Genomic DNA, 12,332 nt, shown 5'->3' with positions numbered 1-12,332 from the left:
TTGGGGTGGGAGGGTCCCTGTGCACACCCCTCTCCTCATCAGCTGAGCTGCATTCTGTTCACGGGATGGGCAGGTCCTGCAGTCACTCAGACCTGTCCCCACATCTGCCAGAGCCTCCCAGATACAAGATCGACACAACCAAAAGGTCTCTCCCAAAGTAAAGAGGGGTTCAAAACAAGAGCAGAAGTGCTGAAACTTGGGTGCTCTAGCCCATGCCACTTGGCTCTCAGGAAGCAAGGAGTCAGGGAGTCTGGCCTTTTGGTGGGATTGTTTCTGTCGTTATCTGGATTTACTAGTTTTCTGCTAATATCCTTTTTCTGTTACAATAGGATCCTATCTAGGATAGATATCACATTGCATTGGGCTTTCAATATCTTTTCAGTCTTCCCTAACTGTGGCAGCCTATTCTGGTCTTTCACGAACTTGATTTTTTTTTTTTGCCCATACCATGTGGCTTGTGGGATCTTAGTTCCCCAACCAGGGATTGAAACCAGGCCCCGGCAGTGAAAGCGCTGAATCCCAACAACTGGACTACCAGGGAGCTCCTGACCTTGATGCATTTTTGAATAATACTGGTCAGGTGGCTTTGTAGACTGTCCCCAAATTTCAGTTTTTCTGATGATTAGTTTGGAGGTTATGACTTTTAGGAAAGAATATCACAGAGGTGAAGTGTTCTTCTCATCACGTCTGATCAGGGTAATGATATCAACATGAGTTATTCCTGGTGACATTAACCTTGAAGTGGTGTTTACTGGACTTCTCCACTGTAAATTATTATTTTTCCCCTCCCATACTTTATTCATAAGAGGTCAATCACTAAGCCCAGCCTACACTCAGGGGGAAGAGAATTACACTCCATTTCCTGGACAGAAGGGCATCAAAGAATTTCTGGACATATGTTAAAACCACATACAGAAAGAAAAAAAAGAACAGCGTTAAAACAAAAACCATAAACACACACAGACAAATGTTTTTTTTTTTGGGGGGGATACTTTGAGAACACAAATATCCTCAAAAAGCTTCATCCACTGATTTTAACGTTCATCAGGGGATTCTACCTAGAGCAATCATTATGGTGGCGTTCTAACAGTGGTTTTCTATTTCCGTCTTTCCTTCCACACTTATTATCTGGAATTTTTCTGTAAGGGAGATTTGTTCCTTCTCCCTCATTTATATATTCAACATTATATATATATATCAGTATGGACTCAAGAAGAAACATTTAACCCTGTAGACTTCAGTAAAGAGAGGCCAGGGATTTCATACACCTCAATGAGTGAACCAGTAAGTGGATGCCCTCAAGCTGAAAAAAGACATACCATGGGTCATCATCCTATGAACTTAACCACCAAAAAATACCAAAGGGCCATCTCACCAGTCAGTGATTGAGTAAGAGAATCATGAGTGTCCCAGATACTGCTACTGCTCACCTTACCTGGCTTGATGTAGCCCCTGGCCACCCTGATATCATTCCGGGTTCCTTATGGTCTCCCCTTCATGTTGATGCCAACTCCAGAACAGCATGGAGCTGGAAACTAATGTTTCCTAAGAGATAACAGAGCAAATGGGCTCAGTATGGACACTGAAGCCGGACTGCTGGGCTGTAAACACCAGCTTTGCTCCTTATTACAGCCTTTCTGTTCCTGTTATTAAAAGGGAATAGTAACTGTAGTGTTATTTCTCAACCCCAGAGAATTGTGGCAATGATTATATGAGGTAGCCTCAATAAAGTGCTAAGACAATGCCTGGCACTCCGTAAACACCATATAAAACCGCTGCTGCTTTTACTATGACTACCATTAGTCCAGGTACAAAGAATGGGGTTGGTTTCTTCTCTTCTTTCTTTTCTACAATAATTCTACAAGGTGAATTTTGCTCCCCTCATTCTAGTCTCCCCCCCATTCTAACTATGATACACTGAAGCACTAAAAAGTTAAAAAGACTTGCCTATGGGTATACAGGAAATAAGCAGAAAAACAGAAGCAGACAGTTAAAAGGATGAACTTTGTAGTCAGGCGACCCTGCTGGTGAACCCCGGCTCTGTCGCTTATTAGCTCTATGTTCATGAGGTGAACTCCTCTGAGCCATAGTTCACATTTGTAAAATGAGGATGTAAATAGTTCTCTCATGGAAAATATTATTCTTTATTAGCCTGCTGAACTCCATGGAACTCCATACTCCCACAACCACATTCAACAGTTTGGAGGCACACAGAGCTCTGGGGCTTGGTCAGTCATGCTGTGTAGCAGTATTTATTTGTGTGGAGACCTCAAATTTCAATTATACATCCTAATCAAAGATCAGAAATAAGAAAGGAAAAGGAAAAGTAGAACTCACATATGCAAAGTGCATTTTGTTGTTAGAAAATGAGTGTTTCTTACAAAATACACACCCCACATTCTAAATCTTTCCACTTGACACTGCCACAAACCAGACACTGGTGCCTCTCCTGTCCCCTTGCTTTTAATTTAGCCTAACATAAATCTGAGTATCTGCTATGTACCAGGCCCTGTGCCAAGGCACAATGGAACGGTCCTCATGAGGACACATGTACATACCTATACAGTGGAGTGCTTTACAGCAATAACACTTGAGGAAAGGACACCTAATCCAGCCTTGCCTATCAGCGGTTAATGGGTGCATTTCCTTGGGAAACGTGAGACCTAGGTTTAATCTAACAGAATGGATAAGCACCAGCTAGTAAAGGAAGAAAAGAACATTCCAGACAGAGGAGCATAAGCAAGAGGAATACTCTAAACAAGGTGGAATGGTTAGGAAAGTACATGCAGTTCAACACTGGCTAAAGTGAATTAAGCAAAACCGCAGCAGACGTGGCATTCCACCAACACTGTAGCTTGACCTACACACCAATTTCCACTCAGGGCTGGGTTGGCACACTTCAAGTTAGTGTTTTGCTGGGTCCTCTGACCTGGTTAGATACTGACCTTTGATGCTCTCCTGGCCTTAAGGCCTTTTGTTTTTGTTTCTATTTCACAAGCAAATTTATTGAGTAACTACTTGGAGGAACAGCTGGAGGCAAGTTTAGAGACTAGGCAAGATAGAGCCAGAGTATAGTGGGCAGGCAAAGGGTTTGAACTTCATACATTGGGTAGTGCAAACTTGTTGCCAACTATTGTATTTCTTCTGGTTTCTGTCTTGCAGAGTGGGCTGTCCCTGGGAGGGGGAAGAACAAATCTGACAGCCTTTGAATGTCACAAATTTACTACCTAACTCCAACTTGTGAGGCCTGGCTGTGAATTTCTGTCTGGCATGGGTTGAATGTAGCCAAGCACAGTAGCAATTTTCAAATGATCAAAGTAGACACGATTTTCATGCACAAAGAGTTCAGACACAGGTTTCCCCTCCTTTACACACAGGACACAGGTCTAAATCAGTTTCTCACCACCTACCATTCTTTGAATGAATCCTCAGATTCTGTGATCAACAACTACTGTTTGCTTGTGAAAGTGGCTTTAGTTTACAGATGTGCCCAGATGTGCTAGTATTTAAAGTCTGTTGTCATGGAAGTCAGTGTAAAACACAACTGTTTCGTTATTGCTTCACGACACTTACTGTGAAGCTTTTGGTTTCTATACAGCATTATAACATATGCCAACCTTTTTGGCGCCAGAGACTTCCCACGGACCAAGGTCGGGGAGAGATAGTTTCTGGATGATTCAAGCATATTACATTTATTGTGCACTTAAAATTACATCAGCTCTACCTCAGAGTATCAGGCATCAGGTCCTGGAGGTTGGGGACCCCTGATACACACTATGTCTTAAACTAATTTTAATAACAAAACTGTTATTTCAAAATTAATATAATTGATTTTCCCTGAGTCAAAATATAACTTTTCACTGTGCTCTTTTGTACCTTCTAAATATTGAACCTCGTGAATTTACAACCTACCCAAAATCATTAATTTGACTTTCAAATAATAGCTCACCCCAAAATTCTAAAATATAATTCACCAAAAGTCACTGAGGAAAAAAGGTCAGAGTCAACAAAGAAGCAGAGGCATGTGCTTTGACAAAGGAAGCCAGTGTCTTCAGTGTTTAAAAGCCAGTGACTATCACCACCCAAGCTCAGGTTCATGGAATCAGATCTGGTGACAAACACCTCTGAACTTTCTCCCTCATGCAAGCCAGCTGTGAGCAGTAATCACCAAAGTTATATAAACACCAACAAACACTTACATAAGATTCTCAGGAATGAGTTATAAACTCCACCATAACAAATATGACAGGCAAATGAGTAGCTTTGGGGAAAAAAAAACACAACAACCCTACATTTCACCCATAAGGGGTAAGGCACAAACATTTCCAGGGCCTTTTCTCCAGCTATTACATTTCTTCTTTTGCCTCAATCTTACCTGTATAAACAAAGATCAGTGGATTCCAAGTCTTACCATGTACCTCCTGACATGATGTGGAAGGATATATACACCATAACCTATGATGTATGTGTGTCCAAACAATGAACCTGAATCTGAAAACACCTAGATATAGCATTGCCAGTTTGCAAAAATACAGGGAACAAAGGACTATGTTGAACTTGATAAACAAGACCATATGGATGCAATCAGCAAAGTCTAGAAACTACAGAACAAGTGAGTCCTTTTCTTCTATCAATAAATTGCAAGGGAAAAAAAACCCAAAAGAGGTAGATCATATCTTAGGGACTTCGTATGTTAGAGAACAGATTAAATACACTCTGAAGTTTTTATAGATAAAATCTTTAATAGACTTATTTTATAAGTAAATAAATTTTTAATTTATTTTATAGATAAATTTTATTTATTTTTATTTACTTTTATTTATTTATTTAATAGATAAAATCTTCTATAGATAAAATCTTACAGTGTTAAGGAACTTCAGTTCAGTTCAGTCGCTCCGACTCTTTGTAACCCCATGGACTGCAGCAGGCCATGCCTCCCTGTCCAACTCCCGGAGTTGACTCAAACTCATGTCCACTGAGTCGGTGATGCCATCCAACCATCTCATACTCTGTCGACCCCCTCTCCTCAAGCCTTCAATCTTTCCCACCATCAGGGTCTTTTCAAATGAGTCAGCTCTTCCCATCAGGTGGCCAAAATACTGGAGTTTCAGCTTCAGCATCAGTCCTTCCAGTGAAAATTCAGGACTGATTTCCTTTAGGATGGACCAGTTGGATCTCCTTGCAGTCCAAGGGACTCTCAAGAGTCTTCTCCAACACCACAGTTCAAAAACATCAATTCTTTGGCGCTCAGCTTTCCTTATAGTTCAACTCTCACATCCATAGAAAACTACTAGAAAAATAAGAGCTTTGACTAGACAGACCTTTGTTGGCAAAGTAATGTCTCTGCTTTTTAAAATCCTGTCTAGGTTAGTCGTAACTTTTCTTCCAGGAGCAAGTGTCTTTTAATTGTATGGCTGCAGTCACCTTCTGCAGTGATTTTGGAACCTCCAAAATAAACTCTGTCACTGTTTTCATTGCTTCCCGATTTATTTGCCATGAAGTGATGGGACCAGATGCCATGATCTTAGTTTTCTGAATGTTGAGTTTTAAGGCAACTTTTTCACTCTCCTCTTTGACTTTCATCAAGAGGCTCTTTAGTTCTTCTTTACTTTCTGTCATAAGGGTGGTGTCATCTGCATACCTGAGGTCATTGATATTTCTCCTGGCAATCTTGATTCCAGCTTGTGCTTCATCCAGACCAGCATTTCTCATAATGTACTCTGCATATAAGTTAAATAAGCAGGATGACAATATACAGCCTTGACATACTCCTTTCCTGATTTGGAACCAGTCTGTTGTTCCATGTCCAGTTCTAACTGTTGCTTCTTGACCTGCATACAGATTTCTCAGGAGGCAGGTCAGGTGGTCTGGTATTTCCAACTCTTTCAGAATTTTCCACAGTTTGTTGTGATCCACACAATTAAAGGCTTTGGCATAGTCAATAAAGCAGAAGTAGATGTTTTTCTGGAACTCTCTTGCTTTTTCAATGATCCAACGGATGTGGCAATTTGATCTCTGGTTCCTCTGCCTTTTCTAAATCCAGCTTGAACATCTGGAAGTTCACAGTTCATGTACTGTTGAAGCCTGGCTTGGAGAATTTTGAGCATTACTTTGCTAGAGTGTGAGATGACTGCAATTGTGCAGTAGTTTGAGCATTCTTTGGCATTGCCTTTCTTAGGGACTGGAATGAAAACTGACCTCTTCAAGTCCTGTGGCCACTGAGGAGTTTTCCAAATTTGCTGGCATAATGAGTGCATATTGTGTATTGCTGGCATATTGAGTGCAGCACTTTCACTTTCACAGCATCATCTTTTAGGACTTGAAACAGCTCAGCTGGAATTCCATCACCTTCACTAGCTTTGTTCGTAGTGATGCTTTCTAAGACCCACTTGACTTTGCATTCCAGGATGTCTGGCTCTAGGTGAGTGATCACACCGTCATGATTATCTGGGTTGTGAAGATCTTTTTTGTATAGTTCTTCTGTGTATTCTTGCCACCTCTTCTTAGTATCTTCTGATTCTGTTAGGTCCATACAATTTCTGTCCTTTATTGTGCCCATCTTTGCATGAAATGTTCCTTTGGTAGCTCTAATTTTCTTGAAGAGATCTCTAGTCTTTCCTATTCTATTATTTTCCTCTATTTCTCTGCACTGATCACTGAGGAACTAATACTTCCAAATAACCCAAGATCGGGGGAAACAGATGAAACAAGGCTAGACCTGTATTCATAATGACTGAAAGAACGTAGCAGGAAGAAAATTACAAAGAACAGCAGAAAACATACTTTGAGAGCAAAAGCAAAAGCTGATTCTTTGCAGCATAAATGCTATATCATCAGAGAGCCACCATTGCCAGAACCACCACACTGGCTAAAACAGACCCTTCCTGCCTACCCCTGGGGCTTATTCCCTTTTTTTATTGTTTACAAGGTTCTTACCCAGATCTGAGGTTAGTAACCATTCAACACTTAACCTGTCTCTCCTTTTAGACTGTTGCTCCTTGAAGGCAGGGATTCTGTCAATCTCATTCTCCAACCTAGCCTTCAAGCCTAATAAAAATGCCAGCTGCCCAACAGATGCTCAATAAACGTATGCTGAATTTTTTTAAATGAGCCTGTTTTTACTAAAATAAAAACAAAAAAACTACTAGAGAAAAATACACATGAATAAAAAAATCCACTGAAGTACATTAGCTCCTATCAGTATGTTTATGTCCCATATCTTCAATACATCATCATTTACAAGCACATATTGAAGTTCGCTATAGACTGAGCTTTCCCTGACTCAATAAATGTCAAGAAAAGCCAATATATTTGCCAATAAATGCTAAAAAGTTAAAAACTTACACAAAGCAATATGGGATTCACTTTTAAAATAATCATGGAAGCCAGTTTAAGGGGGGGAAAATTCTCATCCTAGTTGCTCCTTGGGAAGAAATAAATCTTCACAGTGTTGATGCTAAAAGGAACTAGAAGATTCTAAATTAAACATCTTTTAAAGTGACAACTGAGATCAAGGGGACCAATATCACTCTCTCACTCACTCATGAGAGACAACGTAAGGCATGAAGAAAAGAAATGGCCAGCCTTTCCACTGGGCTCTCACAGGGGAAGAGAACAACTGCTCATCACTGTAAAAGATACCAAGACTGCACAGCAGTTCTCAGTCTCAGCACTGTGGACATCTGGGGATGGATAATCCTTTGTTGCTGGAGGCTCTCTAGTGCATTGTTAAGAATGTTCAGCAGGATTCCCACCACCTCCATCCACTAGATTCAAGTAGCACCTTCCCAGCTGTGACAACCACTAAACGTTGCCAAATGGCTCCTAGAAGGCTAAATCACTCCCTGTAGAGAACCTCTGTTTTTAGCACAAAGTCAAATCACTACAGAAACAGTTATTTGTAAGCACAGCGACACCTCTTTTCAATCTGAAATCCTAGCCCTGTGCTGCTGACAGATTTGATTTTGACTCTACTCAGCATGATGATGAAAATTTTGGGCCATCTCTGCAACCACAGGCAAGAATTACCAAATTCTCAGCAAATCAGTCACAAAGCAGGTACTTCTGAGCAAAGGCAGAGAGAAGATTAAGGCAAAAACCATGAAGAATTCTAGTTTAGTTTCTGAATAAGATACAGAGAGTTAATGAGAAAACACAGAGTGAATACTTGGCTTTCCTAAAATCTTACACACAAGAAAATGTCTAGAATAATTTCACAAAATCAAAATTTTAAAAATTTAAATTAAACCCAAGGATGCTGATGGAAACCACATTCCGATCTTTAAAATTTGCCTCTCCTGTGTCTTCTCACTTTTACACTCATGAAATAAAAGACTATCAAATAATATGAAAGACTGCTTAAATGGACTACAATAAAATACAGAAGTTTTTTTTTAACAACAAAGAGCACTGTGAGCAATGCTGAGATAAGTCACAGACCAGACGCTATTAACAACATAAATAGTAAGGGATTGGTATATCCAGAATACTTACACAAACACTTAAACATGAAAAGCATCATTACCACAGTCAAAACTGGCATCATTACTTCAGAAATCTGAGCTGACTCTTGAACTATTCCCCTGCTTTCTGCACTCAACTTCATTATTCCATATTCCAGGAAAACATCGACTAACATTCTATGGCTTTATGCCAAACATAAATGCTGAATCACATACTCAGCTTGACTTCCCCCATTCCTTCCACTCCGCAGAATTCCACCAGCAACCCCATACCCAGCCACCATCACCCATTATAAGAAGAGAAACCCTGCTGCTGTCCAAGGGACAGAAGGTGGAGAGAGAGCCAACTCCCGTCTGGAAACGGCTGCTGTTCTTGAGGAGCCACACACCATCCGAGGCACCAGGTGACTAGCAACCGTCAGCCTGCAGCCAGCTTCCTGAGGAGACAGCCCCTTCCTTCCAGACTCTGCCAAAGGCCTCAAGAGACAATAGGCTAGTCACTCTTTCCTCAAGAGTTCTCCAAGAGTCTCTCAACTCTCTAGTAACAACTAAAAAAAGAAATGGGATAGGCATTAAAAAGAGAATGAAATTTTGCCATTTGCAACAAAGTCCATGAACCTGGAGGGTATTAGGCTTAGTGAAATAAGTCAGACAGAGAAAGACTAATACTGCATGTTATCACTAATATGTGGAATCTAAAAAATAAAACGAACTAGTAATTTAACAAAAAAGAAACAAACTCATAGATACAAAAAACAAACCAGTGGTTACGAGTGGGGAGAGAGAATGCCATGGACGGAGGAGCCTGGTGGGCTGCAGTCCATGGGGTCGCTAAGAGTCGGACACGACTTTTCACTTTCATGCACTGGGGAAGGAAATGGCAACCCACTCCAGTATTCTTGCCTGGAGAATCCCAGGGACAGAGGAGCCCGTTGGGCTGCCATCTATGGGGTCGCACAGAGTTGGACACGATTGACGCGACTTAGCAGCAGCAGCAGCAGTCACTATGTATAAAATAAATAAGCTACAAAGATACATGGTACAGTACAGGGAATACAGGCAATATTTTATAACTATAAATGGAGTATAATCTATAAAATTTTTGAGTCACTATGTTATATACCTGAAACTAACATAATATTGTAAATCAACTACATCCCTGTCTAAAAAAAATAAATAAATTGGCTAGGGATATGATGGGAAAACAGAGGCAATAATTTTTTTTTTTTTTGGTTGTTTCCCAAAGTATGACCGATCCAAACATAGGAGAAATAAAAACAGAATTAAAGACTCAAGCAAATTATTCCTGGAAACTTAAGAATCACTAAACGGCCAGTGCTTTCTCCACCTGCACTCAGCACTATGGGGGAGTAAAGTGGATCCGTATGCTGCAACTGCTTGATAGGTGTCAGCTTTGGGGTTGGTTCTAGAGCCATGTCAATCCATGCCAAGCTCCCTGCTCTTCTGGACGGCTCCAACTGGCAGTCTCTCTCAGGGAGGCTAGCAGACAATCTCCTGGAATCTCCAGTGTACCTGAAGGCTGAGAGTTAACAAGACCTCTGCACCCACAAAGTGAGGATTTAGGGAGAGGAATGAAGAGAACAAGACTGCCTACAACTTTGGAGGACTGTAGCCCTTCCCTCTGGAGTTCAGGCAGGTAGAGCCCCTCATTCTCCTCCTGGAAATCCATAGTGACGGAAGCACAAAACAACATGCAAATCTTCCTATACATGCAAACTCCACTAGGGCCCCCTGTAGGAGTATCCACAACAAACAATAGGAAAACAGGGCATACCTGTTGTTCTTTTTAAGAAGGAATGGGCAAAGAGTAACACCAACTCAAATTCTGCTCCTTTTATTTGAGAGGACTTAGGTACACACACTAAGGTGATTATCTTCCAAAATTTGTTACTGTTGTATCTTTAAGCCTAAGAGAGTAGAAGATAGTAAAACCTGTCCTATGAACAAACAAAAGCTTCCCCTGTGAGAGAACAGTGGAAAGGCAGGGGTGCGAAATCCACATAACTCAGTTTATTTTTTCATTCTACTGACGAATGCTTTGAAGTACTGAGGCATGACCACAAAACACACACACACGCACGTGCGAAATCCACATAACTCAGTTTATTTTTTCATTACACACACACACACACACTTCCCAGAAGGATTCAGTATTTGAGAAAGGGCCAGTCTTCCACAAGCAGAGTATCAGACCTCATGTTGGGAAAGCACAGCAGGAAAGAGAGAAGTAAGGCACCTTTCAGTTCAGTTCAGTTCAGTCGCTCAGTCGTGTCTGACTCTCCGCGACCCCATGAATCACAGCACGCCAGGCCTCCCTGTCCATCACCAACTCCCGGAGTTCACTCAAACTCATGTCCATCGAGTCGGTGATGCCATCCAGCCACCTCATTCTCTGTCGTCCCCGTCTCCTCCCGCCCCCAACCTTTCCCAGTATCAGAGTCTTTTCCAGTGAGTCAACTCGTCGCATGAGGTGGCCAAAGTATTGCAGTTTCAGCTTTAGCATCAGTCCTTCCAACGAACACCCAGGATCGATCTTCTTTAGAATGGACTGGTTGGATCTCCTTGCAGTCCAAGGGACTCTCAAGAGTCTTCTCCAACACCACAGTTCAAAAGCATCAATTCTTTGGCGATCAGCTTTCTTCACAGTCCAACTCTCACATCCATACATGACCATGGGAAAAACCATAGCCTTGACTAGACGGACCTTGGTTGGCAAAGTAATGTCTCTGCTTTTTAATATGCTATCTAGGTTGGTCATAACTTTCCTTCCAAGGAATAAGCGTCTTTTAATTTCATGGGTGCAATCAGCATCTGCAAACTCCCAAAATTAGAGAATACTGCTCCAGCACAGAATTTCCTCTACAAAATGCATTCACATATAATTGAAACAGTTAAACGATTCCCATCAGACTCTTAATAATGATAAGAATTTCTGATTTGAGAGCAGAATACAAGGTAGGTTGAGGAGCGGATGCTGTGAAGGGCAGGGCTCAACTATCTGTTCCCATACCCCAGAGAGCAGCATTTAAACTCATGCCTTAACAAAATAATAAACTATTGCATGTCATTGACCTCCTCGACTGTCTCATTAACTTAAACCTTAAATGTTAACTCTATGAATGCAAAAGGCTGGAGAGTAAACTCAAAGACAGATAAACCACTTTCTGACCACATTAGAAAAAAGATAAACTTAAAAAAATTTTTTTTTTCTTAGGGTCACAGAAAATGCAAAGACAATATGCATCCATCTGGGAGCACACTGAGTCTTTGCTTCCTGATTAAAAGACCAGCTGGAACATAAGTACAATATCTCTAAGCTGGAGGAACACTCACCAGTGGCTCTCCCAGGACCTTTCACTCCACAGGGGAAACATTCTATAGATCTCTACCATATATGATCACTGTCGACGATAAAGCCCCTCCTCTTCTAATCTTCAAACACAAATTCTGTGCCTAAAGAAGTTACCTAAATATCCCACTTGGCTTCCCTCCATACCATTGTACTCCCTGGTCTGGATTCTGACACCAGACTCCAAAGGGTCTCCCTGCCTCTGATTACTTCCCTTTCAAGACACACTACAAAAAGAGACCTTTCTGAATATGACCATGTCACAGTCTCCACCCACCCAGCATCTCCTAAAATACCTTAAAGCTGTCCCTTCTACCCATAGGATATAGTCTAAAACACTTAAGGCCTTCCCTGATTGCTAGCATCCAGCCTTCAGTTCTGACCACTGAGTACTTCCCCCAACACCTGTACCCACACACCCTCCAATGCCTACTCTCTAGCCTCAAAAGGACAAAGCTCTCGAGGTCTCAGGCCTTGGCTGAGGCTGTGTCCCTCTTTCC

At 41.4% G+C, this 12,332-nt stretch overlaps 1 protein-coding gene across 1 annotated transcript in view; it reads right to left on the bottom strand.

Annotated features, from left to right (window-relative positions):
* RAD54L2 (RAD54 like 2) overlaps window positions 1–12,332 on the bottom strand; it is an 87,208-nt gene that overhangs the window by 25,016 nt on the left and 49,860 nt on the right. The window lies entirely within an intron of this gene.

The sequence above is a fragment of the Moschus berezovskii genome, chromosome 24 (genome assembly GCF_049115385.1).
Source record: "Moschus berezovskii isolate FMDL1 chromosome 24, NW_MosBer_1.0, whole genome shotgun sequence".
Classification (NCBI taxonomy): Eukaryota; Metazoa; Chordata; class Mammalia; order Artiodactyla; family Moschidae; genus Moschus; species Moschus berezovskii.
The sequence above is the reverse complement of the archived record's forward strand: the minus strand, read 5'-3'. Positions and strand labels throughout refer to the sequence as shown.